The sequence below is a fragment of the Chinchilla lanigera genome, unplaced genomic scaffold, assembly GCF_000276665.1.
Source record: "Chinchilla lanigera isolate Chin_1 unplaced genomic scaffold, ChiLan1.0 scaffold00013, whole genome shotgun sequence".
Classification (NCBI taxonomy): Eukaryota; Metazoa; Chordata; class Mammalia; order Rodentia; family Chinchillidae; genus Chinchilla; species Chinchilla lanigera.
The window spans coordinates 12,391,277-12,404,967 of NW_004955414.1; the positions used below are offsets into that span (position 1 = coordinate 12,391,277).

The 13,691-nt window shown below is 42.6% G+C and overlaps 1 long non-coding RNA gene across 3 annotated transcripts in view; it reads right to left on the reverse strand.

The window, feature by feature from the left end:
• Window positions 1-12,673: 12,673 nt before the first annotated feature.
• LOC102030624 overlaps window positions 12,674-13,691 on the reverse strand; it is a 187,664-nt gene continuing 186,646 nt past the window's right edge. For all 3 annotated transcript variants that reach the window (XR_001233074.1, XR_260166.2, XR_001233075.1), the window contains exon 3: window positions 12,674-12,983. This is a non-coding gene — a long non-coding RNA (uncharacterized LOC102030624). The remainder of the gene's footprint in view (window positions 12,984-13,691) is intronic.

A 13,691-nucleotide genomic window follows, 5' to 3' on the forward strand; every position in this document is an offset into this window, starting at 1 on the left:
AACATGGAATTTGGTAGGAGGTCGCTGGCGATACTGAGGGCAGAAACCTAACACGCACCTGGGGAAGCACACGAGAGGGAAAGAGGAGGAGTGGCTCCTTTCTGGCACACGGTAAGGGATCAGCAGATGGTAGCCGGTATTGCCACAGCATGAGTAGTCAGCAGAGTGGTTGTTCTGATTAACCGTTGTCACAGTCAAACTCTAGATGGCTTTAGAGATTCAGAATGCGGCAAGTCCAGAGTCTTCAGGCGATATTTCCTGCAAAGCAGGGAGTCACTCCCACAGCCAAAGTTTTTTTTTTTTTTCCAGGACTTTCCAGCTTCTTCTAGGAACCAGTACTAATTAGGAAACTGAGGCAGTCATGCAAATGTAAAATTGAGACTAATCTAGATCATTTTCAGAAACCAAAAGAAGAAAGTACGAACATGTACTCCAGGTGAGACTTCCACTCCTATGATCCTGTCAGCTTCACAAGGCAGGAGTTTTTCCTGTTTTACTAATGCTACCATCCTGGGGCCAAGTCTGCGGCTTATCATACAGCAGGAAATCTACAGACATTGGTCCAACGAATGGGTAAAAATGTTTAGGAACCAGACTTGCTCAACTGCCTACTGCATAAGGAGTAATGAGTTTGGACGTGGGTCTCTAAATGAAGATTTACTTAGAAGAGAGGCCAGAGAGACCAAATTACTGGCAGCAGAACTCCAGAGGCTGAAAAGGGCAAACAAACATCCTTCCCTTTCCCAGAGAGCCTCCTGTAGTCAGCTCAGCCAAGGCACAGACCTTCCATCCAGCCAGCCCCAGGCATGAGAAGCAGAGACTGTGCGATGGCCCGTGTGCGACCTCCTTGGGTGGTTTCACCCACATCTTGAAGCAGTTTCTGATCATTTGGGGTTTGGCACCACCAAAACCTGGGCTTTGCCAAAACCTCGGGGCCTTTCATGTCTCGTCCCAAGCACCCTCACAAAACAGTCATGAGCCTCTTGATGCTGCTCCTTAACTTTCACTTATGTTATCAAAATATTTACTTGAAATGTATCACTGACAGTCAAAGGAACTGTCAACTATCGGTTAGGGCGGTGAGTCAGCTCCATGTGGGTTAGTGACTCTCTCAGCCTCTGTGCTGAGGACTCTAGCACATCCCCTCCCACTTCCCAGGGCAGCATCTTTGCATGCAGCCATCCACCTTTTTTTTTTAAGAAATCTAACTTTCTATAGAACATGTCTGTTTACATTTGAGATTGGAAATTTTCAAATAAATATACATAAATGAAAAGAAAATACCACCACCCAGAGATAAGCACAATAAACATGGATCTTTCCTTTCCATACTTTTTCCCTGCCAATATGTTTTTATTTCAAATAAGACCATGGTCTAACAGTTTTGTATCTACTGTTCTACATAATATAAGCAGGAACTCCATATTATTCCATAGCATTCATCTATACCATTACAGTACCTATCTATTTAATGAGAAAGTATTTGTTAAACATCTGCTGTGCTTCGTACTCTGTGGTAAACACCATAGATGCCTAGCAGTAAGAGTGAAGCACATTGTAGGTCTTCTTTTCTACCACAGGAGACTTTCAAGAAGTCAGTAGCTTTATGAGCTATAACTGCAGTGAAGGAAACAAACTCAGGAGAAGAGGCCAACACAGTGCTAAAGGAAAATGAATGTGAGTAGGTGGTGATCGAGCCAAGGCTTAACAAAAGGGAAGCTCTTTAATACTCCACAGAACAGATGACCAATCGCTCATGTAATCACAATAGTATCGGTTGTAAACATTCTGCTTATTTTTCATATTTCACTATTACAATATGACTGCAGAACACTTTGAGGTCAGCAAGCATTTTGAGTTGAGTGCCACTCACAGAAACTAAAGCACCTGGAAAGAACCGAGCTAAATGATGGAGAAAAGGACGCAAAGGGGAAGTGAGGGAAACAATAGAAAAATAGAGATGAGAGAAGAGAAGGAAGAGATGGTGTGTGTGTGTGCCCAGAAGTGGGGGCGACAATGCCTGCACTCATGAGTAATGTACCTGGTAAGGGAATGGGAAGAGGGACTTTCCTGAAAGAGCAGAAGTATTAGCAGAAGTTCCTATTGCATTGATCAGCATAGGACTACAGGTAAAGAAAGAAAACTTCCTTATATCAGCCAAACATTTACTGATAACTGTATTTGATGACTGCTTTCTTCTCCCCAGGTGCCATCCTAGCCTCCCCAGGACTACATTCTTGGGTGCCAGTGGCTAGCTGGAAGTAAGAACTCCCTTATTAAGACTCCCATAGAATTGTCTCCATCTAGCACATGCTTTAGTAATTAGAAAGGATTTGAAACAATTATTTCCCAAATTAACACCTCAAGAATGACAGTTAACGTAGTCTGGCTTGTATAATGTGATTCCCCCCATGGGACATTGTCAAGCCATTGAGAAGCCATCCTTCAGTCTCTGTTTCCAGTGATTCTAGCACAGACAGCATTTGCTGAGGGAGAGGGAAAGAAATGGAGGCAAAGCTAAGACAGAGAGGTCGAGGCAGGAAAAAGCAAGCAAAAGTCATGGCAGTATGAACTGGGAATTCCCCAGGAATGAAAAAGAGAAAAGGAAAACCATACATGCTGTAGTAACTACAGTTTTTCTTTTTAATATTTTGTTATCAGAATATGTTGTTGTTTTTCATAAAATAAGGAGAAAAAAATTGGGAAAACAGAGAGACACAGACACACCAGGATGGAAAAGCCTTAATCTCGAGCCCTGGGCTGGTATAGCCAGGCAGCAGCTTGTCCATGATGGCCTGGCCAGCCATGGGGCCGGGCCAGGCTGAACTGGAGTCTTCATGAGTCAGCTCCTCTGTAGAAGGAGCAACACTTGCCAACTCCTGCAGAGGTTGTTTGACGCTTTTGAATCCCTCATTGTGATCAGAACCCTATCTCCCGTGGTCACACAGCCCCTGAGGTCCCCAAAGCAGCAGACAGCCAGGGTATATCTGGCTCAGTCAGGTCCAGAAAGCACACTGTGCAGCATCTTGGTACTCCTCCTCTCCGGAGGCTGCTCAGGGCTGGTTAATCTCACAGCTTTCCCTTTCCTCTGCCCTTTTCCTGTAGTCACAGTGCCAGCGAATGCCATTCCGTCTTGCACACCGTTCAGTACGCATCTGGGCACGCCTTCCTACTTCTGGGGATTCCAGCCATATGACTTAAAATCACTGGCATACATTACAGATAGATGTCAGTGCTTCTTGGAAAGCTATTTCTGCTACTGTATTTGAATCAACTTCCCCTTTAGCCTTCTTCCTAAGCCTCAGAGAGGCAATTCCATGTTTAGATCATGGGGTTCCCACTGAAGCTGAGTTTCATTTATGGTTTTGCAGCTTCTTTGTGGTATAATTTTGTCACATTTCTTAACCTCTCTGTGTCTTATTTTCCTCAAGTTGAAATGGGGAATAACAATGTTGTATCCTGTGGTGAGAATTGAATAAGATATAATTGTGAAACTCACCTAACTGTAATAAGGGACAGTACTCAATAAATTGTGAACACTGAGGTAGTGACTATTACTGTTTTTATCACTGTTACCACGTTTGCCTAGGAACTGCATAGGCCTTGTTTTACTCCTTTTGCTTATTTTCAGTGATTAGTTTCTTAACCTAGTCATAGGCTTCATTATCATCTTAATCCTCAGAACAGCTCTAGAAGAAGCGGAGAGGGAGATATTAGTTCTTGGTATTGGGGGGAGGCAAGACCTTTCTGGAAGAGCTGGCCTTTGTGGCCAGCCATAGAGAAATGACTTCATTTCATGGCAGGGCAAAGTGACCAGAAGCCCTAGACAATAGGATCTGTGCTGCGGGTTTTCCTTCAGAGCCCTGCTGCAGCACTGCCCAGGAATGAGGCTCAGCTACAGACTCTATCCTGGGGCACCCATCAAACTTGTCCAGAACCTTCAATGTCATTATAAGTAGAATGAACTTTAAGTCATTGTAAAGCACCTGTATCACTTTGAATATTCTTGCTTTGATTTGCTTATGTTCATGATACTGGCATGCTGCTACTGTTCTATTTTTTTGTTTGTTTCTCATGCACTACTCTCTTTAGAATAAAAATTTTAAAAAAGTGCAAACTAGAAATGGCAACAGAGATCAAGACTATAAAATGGTCTGAAGAAAGCTAACTGGGCTTGTGGGCTATAGGAATGCATTAGTAATGTTTCAGGAGGAAGCCCCATTAATCACAAACTACAGTTGTGTGTCTCTGTAGTACTTAAGTATTCTCCTAATGGGACTTCACCTTGGAATGAGCGACTTTTTATAGTCCAAAGCATCTGTCTGTTAATCACCCTGTATCACATATGTGTGTGCATGAGTGTGTGCGCGCACACACACACACACACTCAGAATAAGACCTCCTGGAAAATGAGTGACTTCTCAATGCTTGACTTTTCCTGATAGCTTGGATGGAACTCTCATGGCATTTACCCAAATGAATGGAAATTCCAAGTGAAATTCCACATATTTCTAAGACAGAGCAAATCAATACTGTGTAAATCAACCCAACTTTATTCCAGATAGTACTTTTCTGCTTATGGAAGCATAATTCATTTTCAAGTATGTGTTCAGGATAATGCACAGCAGCTCATAACTAAAGACATGTTAGGAGAGTGCCACTCAAACATTTTAAATTAAATGAACCAAGTTATTTATCTGAAGGTTTTATCTTTTTTTTTTTGTACTAGAGAAGATGGAAATATTTTTGACATACATACATGTCAAAGCAATAGCAAATGCTTGCGCATCCTTTGGGTTTGTAAATCTGGTTGTTAATATTTTTACATCCGAATGAAGTTGGTAGAAGCAAATAAAAAAGCCTGATAATGAGAACATGAGAGTGTACATGGCCATAAATCTGATAATTTGCTGAATGATAGTTGGCAGTAACAATGATTAATACAATTATTGTATTTTTAATCTAATTTTATATGTGGCATAAAATTTAACAATCCAATAAGGGTAGAATAAAATAAAAACTAACTGTCTCTCTCTTTACCCACTTTCCAAACTGCACTCCCAAGGAAAAGCCATTTTTATTTATTTCATTTTTAAATTTTTGGGATTTATGCCATAATGCTAAATAATTTCTTCCTGCTTTTACTTTACGATATATGTACTTCAGACAACACCTTGCATTCCTCTCTAAAAGACAGACATTTTTCTACAAATTTAGTAGAGTTATATTATTTCTCTCTTGTCTTCCAGCTTTATTTTGATCTTTACTACTGTTACTCTTCTTTCCTCTCCAGTTTTCCAAATGGTTAGCTTTATAACTACAAATACTAAAGCTAAAACATTATCTCTCTAGCTCTCATTTTATCTTTCATCTTTTAATTTTATTAATGTATTTGTGTGTTCCTGGGGATCAAACCCAAAGCCTTTAGCATGCTAGCCAAACACTGTATGACTGAACTATATCCCAGTTCCCTCCACTCATTCTAGGTGTAACTGATTGATCTGCCAGCCCGTGAGATAAGGAAGCCATCTGCCCTACACTTCCTTCAACTCTTCTAACTTTAATCAGATATGCTATTTTTTTTTTTTCCACTTGATCAAGATGTTAGTGTTGCCAGATAATGCTCAGGATTCCCAGTTATATTTGAAACTGACATAACCAGTGAATAACTTTTAGTACAATTATGCACCAAATATCACATGAGACATTTACATTGAAAAATTATTTGTTCGTTATGAGAGATTCAGATGTAACTGAGAACTCTGTATTTTTATTTGCTAAATCTCGGAGCACTAAGTTTTTTATAACATTGCCTCCCTCTTTTGAAACTGAGTGTACCGATTCTTTGTTTTATCTTTACACGTGTTAACAAACTGAAATCCATTGCCATTCAGTCTTGCTTTCCACTCCATAAAAGCTCAGTGCAGGGCACAGAATCCTGCGAAGGTAGAGGCAAAGCCTGTCTTTCACACTGTTTATCTATCTCACTTTAATGACAGTTTTACAAAAGGCTGAATCAAAAATTAAAAGTAGAAATTGTATTCTTTTCCTTCTGCCCACAATTTCCTTTCTCACCCAAATCTTTTGAATTGTCTATCATTGTTTTTAAAACATGACTCACTGTCCAGAGAGGAAGGTGCTATTAACAGCTTGAGCGTTTCTCACCCTATGCTGATGGAAGCGATGCATGCACGAATACAGGGCACTGTGGAGCTGAGCAGATGCACACCCCGGTTCGAGTCCCACTTCTGCACTTGCTACTCTGGGACCATGGGCAGATTCTCAAGCTTCTGAACAGCTTCATCCTTGTGAAAGCCTACTTTGCGAGTGTTGCTCAGATGAGGTGAAATCATAGAGTTGGTGCCTGGGCAGCGAATGAGCGTAGCAGGTACTCAGTAAAAGGCCATCGTGAGCGCCCCTCTGAGGATGCTCCAATCACGACCTCCCTTGCTGCGCCTGAATGGGAGTGAGAACGAACATGCGCGCTGCAGCGAGCCTGCCAGCAGCTTTCTCAGTGCCCTTTTGCTACACCCTGACCCTGTCCTGCACTCATTATATTTTACATCTTTTTGCATTTATTCCCTACAGTACACACACTTCAAAGTCAACTAGGTACTAAAGTAGTTAATACGCCTTTTTTTTCCTTTATCATTTTTAAGAAATTCCTTTATGTTTGGCTTTCCCCTTATTATTCATTTATTTAATAGATGTGTGCTGGGTCTTCTGAGCTGAGAAATGGGTTTGTGTGCCTTCACAAGAGGACACGGGTCCCACAGTCTGTCTCCTGGGTGGGTGCAGTAGCTGCCTGGTTAGTTTCTGCCTCCGGTGCGTGAGGCCTGGATTCCCATAAACCCTTACTCCTCCCAGCAGGATGTGTCCAGAGTGCGGATCCTGTCAGACCCCTCCTCTCATAAGTTATCCTAGCAAGTCTTGCTGGAGGGAATCTGCATCCCATGGATGCACATTCAGAGGGCCCCAAAGTCCCCTCGACCCTCATCTTCCACCTTTGCTCCTTCGACCAGTGCCTTGCTCTAGACGTGTCACCATCCTTCACAGAACACGTCATCTTCAACTTCGCTCTGGTAAGAGCACACTCGTGTCTCCTCATCTACCATGAGCTTTCTGGATGGAATACTCAAACATCGCATCATCCGGGGCACTTCCCCCACCTCCCCTGGAAGTGTTAGTAACTTCCTTTTCTACATCTCTCTGATAATTCACTCACCTGCTTAGTGCTTTTGAGAGGTGATTCCTCAGTTGCACATCAGGACCATTAAAAGTTGTCCAGAGACAAAAATCAAATGGGCGTTTAGCTCATCTTCTGGGATGGAGCCTCAACAACTTTCTCAGATGTGGATGCGCAAGCTCCTGTGCACATATGCATATCACAGTGTTGTCCAAGAATTCCCAACCCCAGCCCGAGCCTCAGCAGTCACCTTACCTGTCACTGTCCCGGAAAAACCAGGCTCCATACTGCACACCCACAACCAGGGCTCATTTCCATCCTGTCAAAGCTTATGTTACCAGGTACAATATATTCCACTTTTAGCTCACTTAGCACTTCAAAGATGTTCCTTGTTTACACCTTTGCATTACCTGTCAGACCAGGACATTCTCAGGACTAGAGACCGAGTGTAAGTGTTTGGGATTTTTTTTGTTTGTTTATTTGTTTGTTTAACCCACTAAATGCCTAACAGAGTGACAGTCTTACAGCAGACATTCAAATGTATAGTTAAGTGAGTAATGAATGAATGTGTAAAGGTTATAAAAGGTCTCACCTAATAACCAATGCATCACAGTGAAATACTATGTGGGCCAAAGTCAGCAGTCCAATGTCCCCAAGCAAAAGAAACAAGAACACTATTTCATGTCATAATAAGTAGAGCATGTCAGAACTATAAAATAATCTGTCTTTTCAACCAAAAATGCTTTTTTAATAGAGAATTTTCAAAAGTGTGTGTCAGGAAGGTGACCTTCCAGATAGGTAATGAGAAAACAGGTACAGAGTTGTCAGGGTGATGGTGCCAGGGCTCTGGGCACAAGAAGAACCAGTGACCCCGTGAGTTCTTGGTGACCAACAATGACCCTGTGAGGTCTTGGATGGTGTCTGACAGGCAGGGTCACTCAGTGAGCAGAGCAGCTGGGATGGTCAGGCCTGATGGAGGTGGAAGGTCACATGGGGCCACAGAAGCACAGGAGCCCTGGCATGGCCTGCAAAGGTCTCTTAGCTTACAAATGTGGTGTTGAGTACTGTTTGTTGTCAGCCAGCCAGAGGAAGCATTGCTGTCACTGATAGCACTCTGGTCTTTAAGAGTCTACTATCCGTGGGGCTGGGGATTTAGCTCAGCAGCAAAAGCGCCTGCCTGGCAAGCGCAAGGTCTTGAGTTCAGTTCCCAGTACCGGAGAAAAACCAAAACAAAAAAAAAAAGAGTCTACTATCCGCATCGTGTCGTGTTATTCATACAATATTTGTAGACTACCCAAAGTGCTAAACTCAATGCACATGGGTAGTACATAAGAACTGAAGGCACAATGATACCCAAGATCTGGATGTGCTCCCGGCTCGCTCAAAACACCCAGGTCTCAGAGCCTCAATGTCTCTATGTATGAAATGAAGATTACATTAACAATTATTACATAAAGTTTCCTTAGAAAATCAAATGAGTTGATGTATATGGAAGATCTTTGTAAATGAGAGGGTGTTGTCATTATCAGCCTTAAGTTTCAGCATCCATATATCAGAACCTGAGCAATTGCCAGAGATCAGACACATATAGGAAAATATCTGATGCATATTGGCTATGTATCTAGCCAGGGTTCCTCAGCTCTGACACTGCTGACATTTGAGGACACATGATTCCTGACTGGAGAGCAATTCTATGGCTTGTAGGATATTTAGTGTATCCCTAGTATCTACCCATTCAATGCCAGTAGCAACTACTTCTTTCCCCCACAGCCCCCACAGTCATAAAAATATCTGAGATGTTAACAAATGTCCTTTGAAGGATGAAGCTCTCCTGGCCATTTATCTAAGTATTCATTTATACACCATAGTTTGCTAATAATTTTACCTATCCACTTAATCCTCACAGTGAAGCCATGAGTTAGTATAAGTAGCACTGTTCTACTTCATAAGTGAAATCAACTTTCAGAGGGCATAATTAAGTACCCAGCCTCAAAGAGAAGATGTGTCTCTCAGGCTTGAAAGCCATGACATTCATTCTGCCCCTCTCTATCAGGAGAAAAGCTTGGCTTGGGTGGCTTTGGGTTAGCTGCCATGAAAGAGTTGGCAAGACCCGGAAGGACAAATACATCTTGCCAGTGGTTAACAGAAGGACTTAATTCGTATTCTCACCTCATTTCTCCCATCATGAGACTTTGGTGCATCAGGATTTTTGTACTTTTACCACTGACCTTTAAACATATCTTGATCATTTGAACTCCAGAAACTATGGAGTTTCAGAATCAGTAAACTGGACTCAAGTCCTCCCTTATTTGCAAAGCCCAGATTTTTTGCCCACCGCAGATGGCTCATGCCTCTATAACATGTGGCCTACGACTATTAGTGTGTGGCTAGAAAGGAGTCCTCTACTCTATGCACCACTGTCATACTGCGATGAAATGAACACTGAACACAGAGCTGCTGCCTCCAGAGCACAGCGCTCTCTCATTTCCCATCTGTGATATAACAGCATAGTCATTGTCATGGCTAAAGCAACAGCAGAAGAGAATAACCTATAAGCCTAGCTCTTACTACTTTAGCACAGGTGAGTCAGGGATGCAAATTTAAGCCTGCCCAAAACAGTCAATTATGGCCTCTGCTAGATTTTAGTCCAATTGTGTGCTCATTTGTGCAAGACACAAGCCAAACTAAACACTGTACACGAAATAAAAGGACTGCATATCCAGTGTCACACCTTAAAAGTGAGAGAGGCTAGCGAATTTTTTTTGAGGTTAGTGAATTTTAATGGCTTTTAACTATTAAGATGATATCCTTGTTGTATAAGTTTTTCACTAACATTTTTTATGCTTCTGCTTTCACACCATCTTCAAGGGTGCACAGATGAAAAAGGACATGGTATTCTCTCAAGGGGCCTCTGATCACATGTAGTCCAAAAGTGCAAAATTTCCCACCTCAATCTCACCTCAGCCTCTCTCCTTCTCTGTCTTCCTCGAAATATCTCCTTCTGTCCTTTCATCTGACCTAAAAAACAATCAGCCAGCACAAGGACTCAGGGAAAAACACTTGACGGGCAGGAAGGATGGCTCTGTTCTGAAACGACATCTGTCCGTAGCACACAAAGAACCTGCCTGCAGGCTACATGCAGATCCCACATCTGGCAATGGGAAGAGAAACTCAGTGAGAAGAGCAGACACAAATAGCCTGTATCCTATAGAGAGAACGGTGACTGGAACACAAGCCAAAAGTCTGTGTGAGTGAGGCAGAGACTTTATGAACCTAGATGTGGACAGTATGACTCCATACTTTGGGAAGTGCTTTTGTGTGGGAAACAAAGAGCTCTCCAGCAATGTGGGCTCCTGGAGCCAGGGCCTGTCTGTGTCAATGCCCCTCTGTTAACTAGCCATGGCCTACTTCTCCTTGATGATTGGGACTGAATTTTAATTGCCTGTGTCCTTTCGTCCTTCCATACCACCTCTTTTTGGAAGCTTACAAGGTGGTCAAACAAACTCCCCAAGGAAGTGACTGGCCTTACTGGACAGTAAAGTCCTGACCTGTTGAAATGTCTTCAGGAAGAGTGTTCCCTTCACCTCCCCCTTCTCCTTTGCTTCACCCACTTTCATCTCTTATTTTAGAAACACAAGATCAGTTGAGCAGTCTCTGTAAACGGAGAGGGAAGGGGTGGGAACAAATATTGATTCAAGGAATTAGATCCACAAAAAAAGAAAAGAGTCCTCTTACCACCAGCCAAATAGGGCATCGTCTAAATGAATCTGCCAGCAGAACAAGGTAAATCTTGTAGCCAGTCAAGAAGGACAATGGCCTGGGCCTTTGTCATGCCAGGGAGGAAGTAGCTGTCTTTCCTTGGTCATCCGCTGCTAAGTGAATTTGAGTAAGTAGTGGCAGGAGGTGGCTGAGTGGATGGAACACTGACTGTGCTGCCAGCTGATGCTAATGAAATCCTCTCCAGGCTCTCACCACTGGAGCACACTGCCAAAATGTTCACTCCCATGCTGTGAGGTTGGCGAGGTGTTATGTGGTGCCAGACCCTGTGCTGGGTATATGGCACTGTCTTTCCAGCCCCAAGGAGAGCTCACATTCTGTGGAGACCCAGGTATGCAATAAGAGAAAAGAACCATTCACTCAACAAATGCAAACTGAGAGCTCGCTTTAATCAGGCAGAACGCAGACCTTAAAGACAGAGGCATGAATGACTGTCTTGGTTTCTTTTCTCTCGTTGGTGAGACAAAATACCTGATGCCCCAAATTAAAGAAGGAAAGGTTTATTTAGCTCACAGTGGAAGTTTGAGTCCATACTCTGCTGGCTCCTAGGCTGGCACATGGCATAGGGCAACCGTTCATGGCGGCAGAAGACAGCAAAAGCAACAACAGCAAAAGGGAGGAGTGGCAGCAAGCAGCCTCCTTCTCTCCCTTACATATGCAAATTATCTGCCCCAGGGCAAGTGTAGCACTCATACCCATAATTCCAACACTGGACCATAGATCATTCATAAACTCCAGAAGCCCGCCCCATCACTGCATGAGGCTTTGGGAAGACACCCAGACACAAACCATAACAATGATACAGTTAGAATGTCAGCTAGAATGTATTCTGTGCCTAACGCTGTTCCCGGAGCTTAGATGGCACCCATGAGAATACATACAAATGAGAGTAATACTCATATTATTAACTCATTTTTTCAGATAAGAAAAGTGAGGCAAATAGTTCAGTAATTTGCTCAAGGCTACCCAAGCTAGTAAGTGGTAGAGTTGGAAGTAGAACTTGACAGCTCAGGGCCAGAACTTAAAGAAGGGAGTGAAGTAAGAAAGGTAGGATGGTACAAAGAGGCCAAGTTCAAGAGATTTGATCTGAGAAGCTCAGTGACCAGAATGAGGCAGTGGATGACATTAGGTCAGACATGTACTGGGCACTTTGCAGGTTTCCTTCCTTATCCTTTACAACAGCCCCAGCAGGCAGCAGCAATACCCTCTCTTTTCAAAAGCAGAAACGTAAACTTCCATTTAGGTACGTGTACCCAGTATCTGACTTTTATGTGGCTGAGTAAGGGATGTGTGCCCAATTCTCAAATTTATGTTTTATCCACCAGCAATATTGCAAAAAAATGGAAGATGTTGTCCTTATCAGATCTAGATTTGCAAGCTCCTGGGTGTGGATATGTCCTAGTCAGGACAAGCAGAATGAAGAAGTCAGTTTAACAAAAAATATGGGATGAGTTAGCCTTTTTAAATAAAAGAGGTGGAGGTGGGTGCAGGGAAGCTGAGAGAACAAAGGTACACAAACATGAGGTTGTGCCCAGAAAATGGTGCTCTGTGATAATTATGTGCCAGGAGAACATGAAAAGAAGGTACTGGAATGGTTGGTTGGGGCAAATTTTGAGAAGTCTCACATTCTCTGCTGAGTGGCATTCAAAATAAACTGTACGAGCCCCAAACATTAAAGGAAAATCTCACTGCATTATAATGCTCAAGGAAAACATTTCAACCGACATTTATTGAGAACCTCCTACGTGTAAGCTATTAAACTAGGAGCGCTGGTTAAAATAAATGTCTCTCCCTTCAATTTTTACAGTGAAATCTCTGTAATGAATATTAATCTATTTTCTGGACTTTGCAACAATACTGCCCAAAGCAGGACTCTGCCATTGTTTCCAGGCTGGCATTCCTGCCTTACGGTCACCAGCTTGAACATTGACTTTCATTTCATAGTCTGTGAATCCAGCAGGAGACAATATTGGAATGAAAATTTGTATTGACCTTAGAGAAGTCTTCGGAAGTTGCTTTCCTAAAAGAAAAGAAAGAAAACTGTCAGTGTGTTTTATTCTGCTTTGCCTTTTCTAAAGAAGAACAACCAAACAAAGTTAGTATAGAGAACGTTTCCCCTAAGTAGCAGATTCTCGGGGTTCCTAGTTATGACCAAGCATAGTTGCTTTCGGTATTTGCACAGTGATAAGTGAGAGCCCTGAGAATCTTGGACACAGCCTTGAGTAGCCTCAGTGTCCAAATCTTAAAAAGGAGTAAAAACAGAGTCTACATCATAATAATAAAGGTAATGTGTATAAAGCAATTGGTATATAAAGCACGTAAGCAAGTATTCAACAAATACTAAGTACTGATTATCACCACTGATCATCCCGAATAACGCTGCTAAAGTCAGAAGAACAGAAATTGGAAGGAAATTCTACTGCTTAGGGAGTGAAGAATGCACTTCTCAGAGACGAGTGACCTGAACTACATTTCAAGCCCCTATTTAAACCCAAACACACACACACACACACACACACACACACACACACACACACACAGTCAGTCGGTCACACAGAATTCTTAAACCACACTGCAAGGCAGAGATTATTGTCTCAGAAGGGAAAATTTGGAGGCTTGGGAAGTTCAAGGGAGATTAAGCCGAGCTGTGTTTCCACCTGGTTGGCACACAGGTTATGTTCTCATTGAGCATTCTATTTCTGAGCATTCATTGTCCCTAGCCTGATTG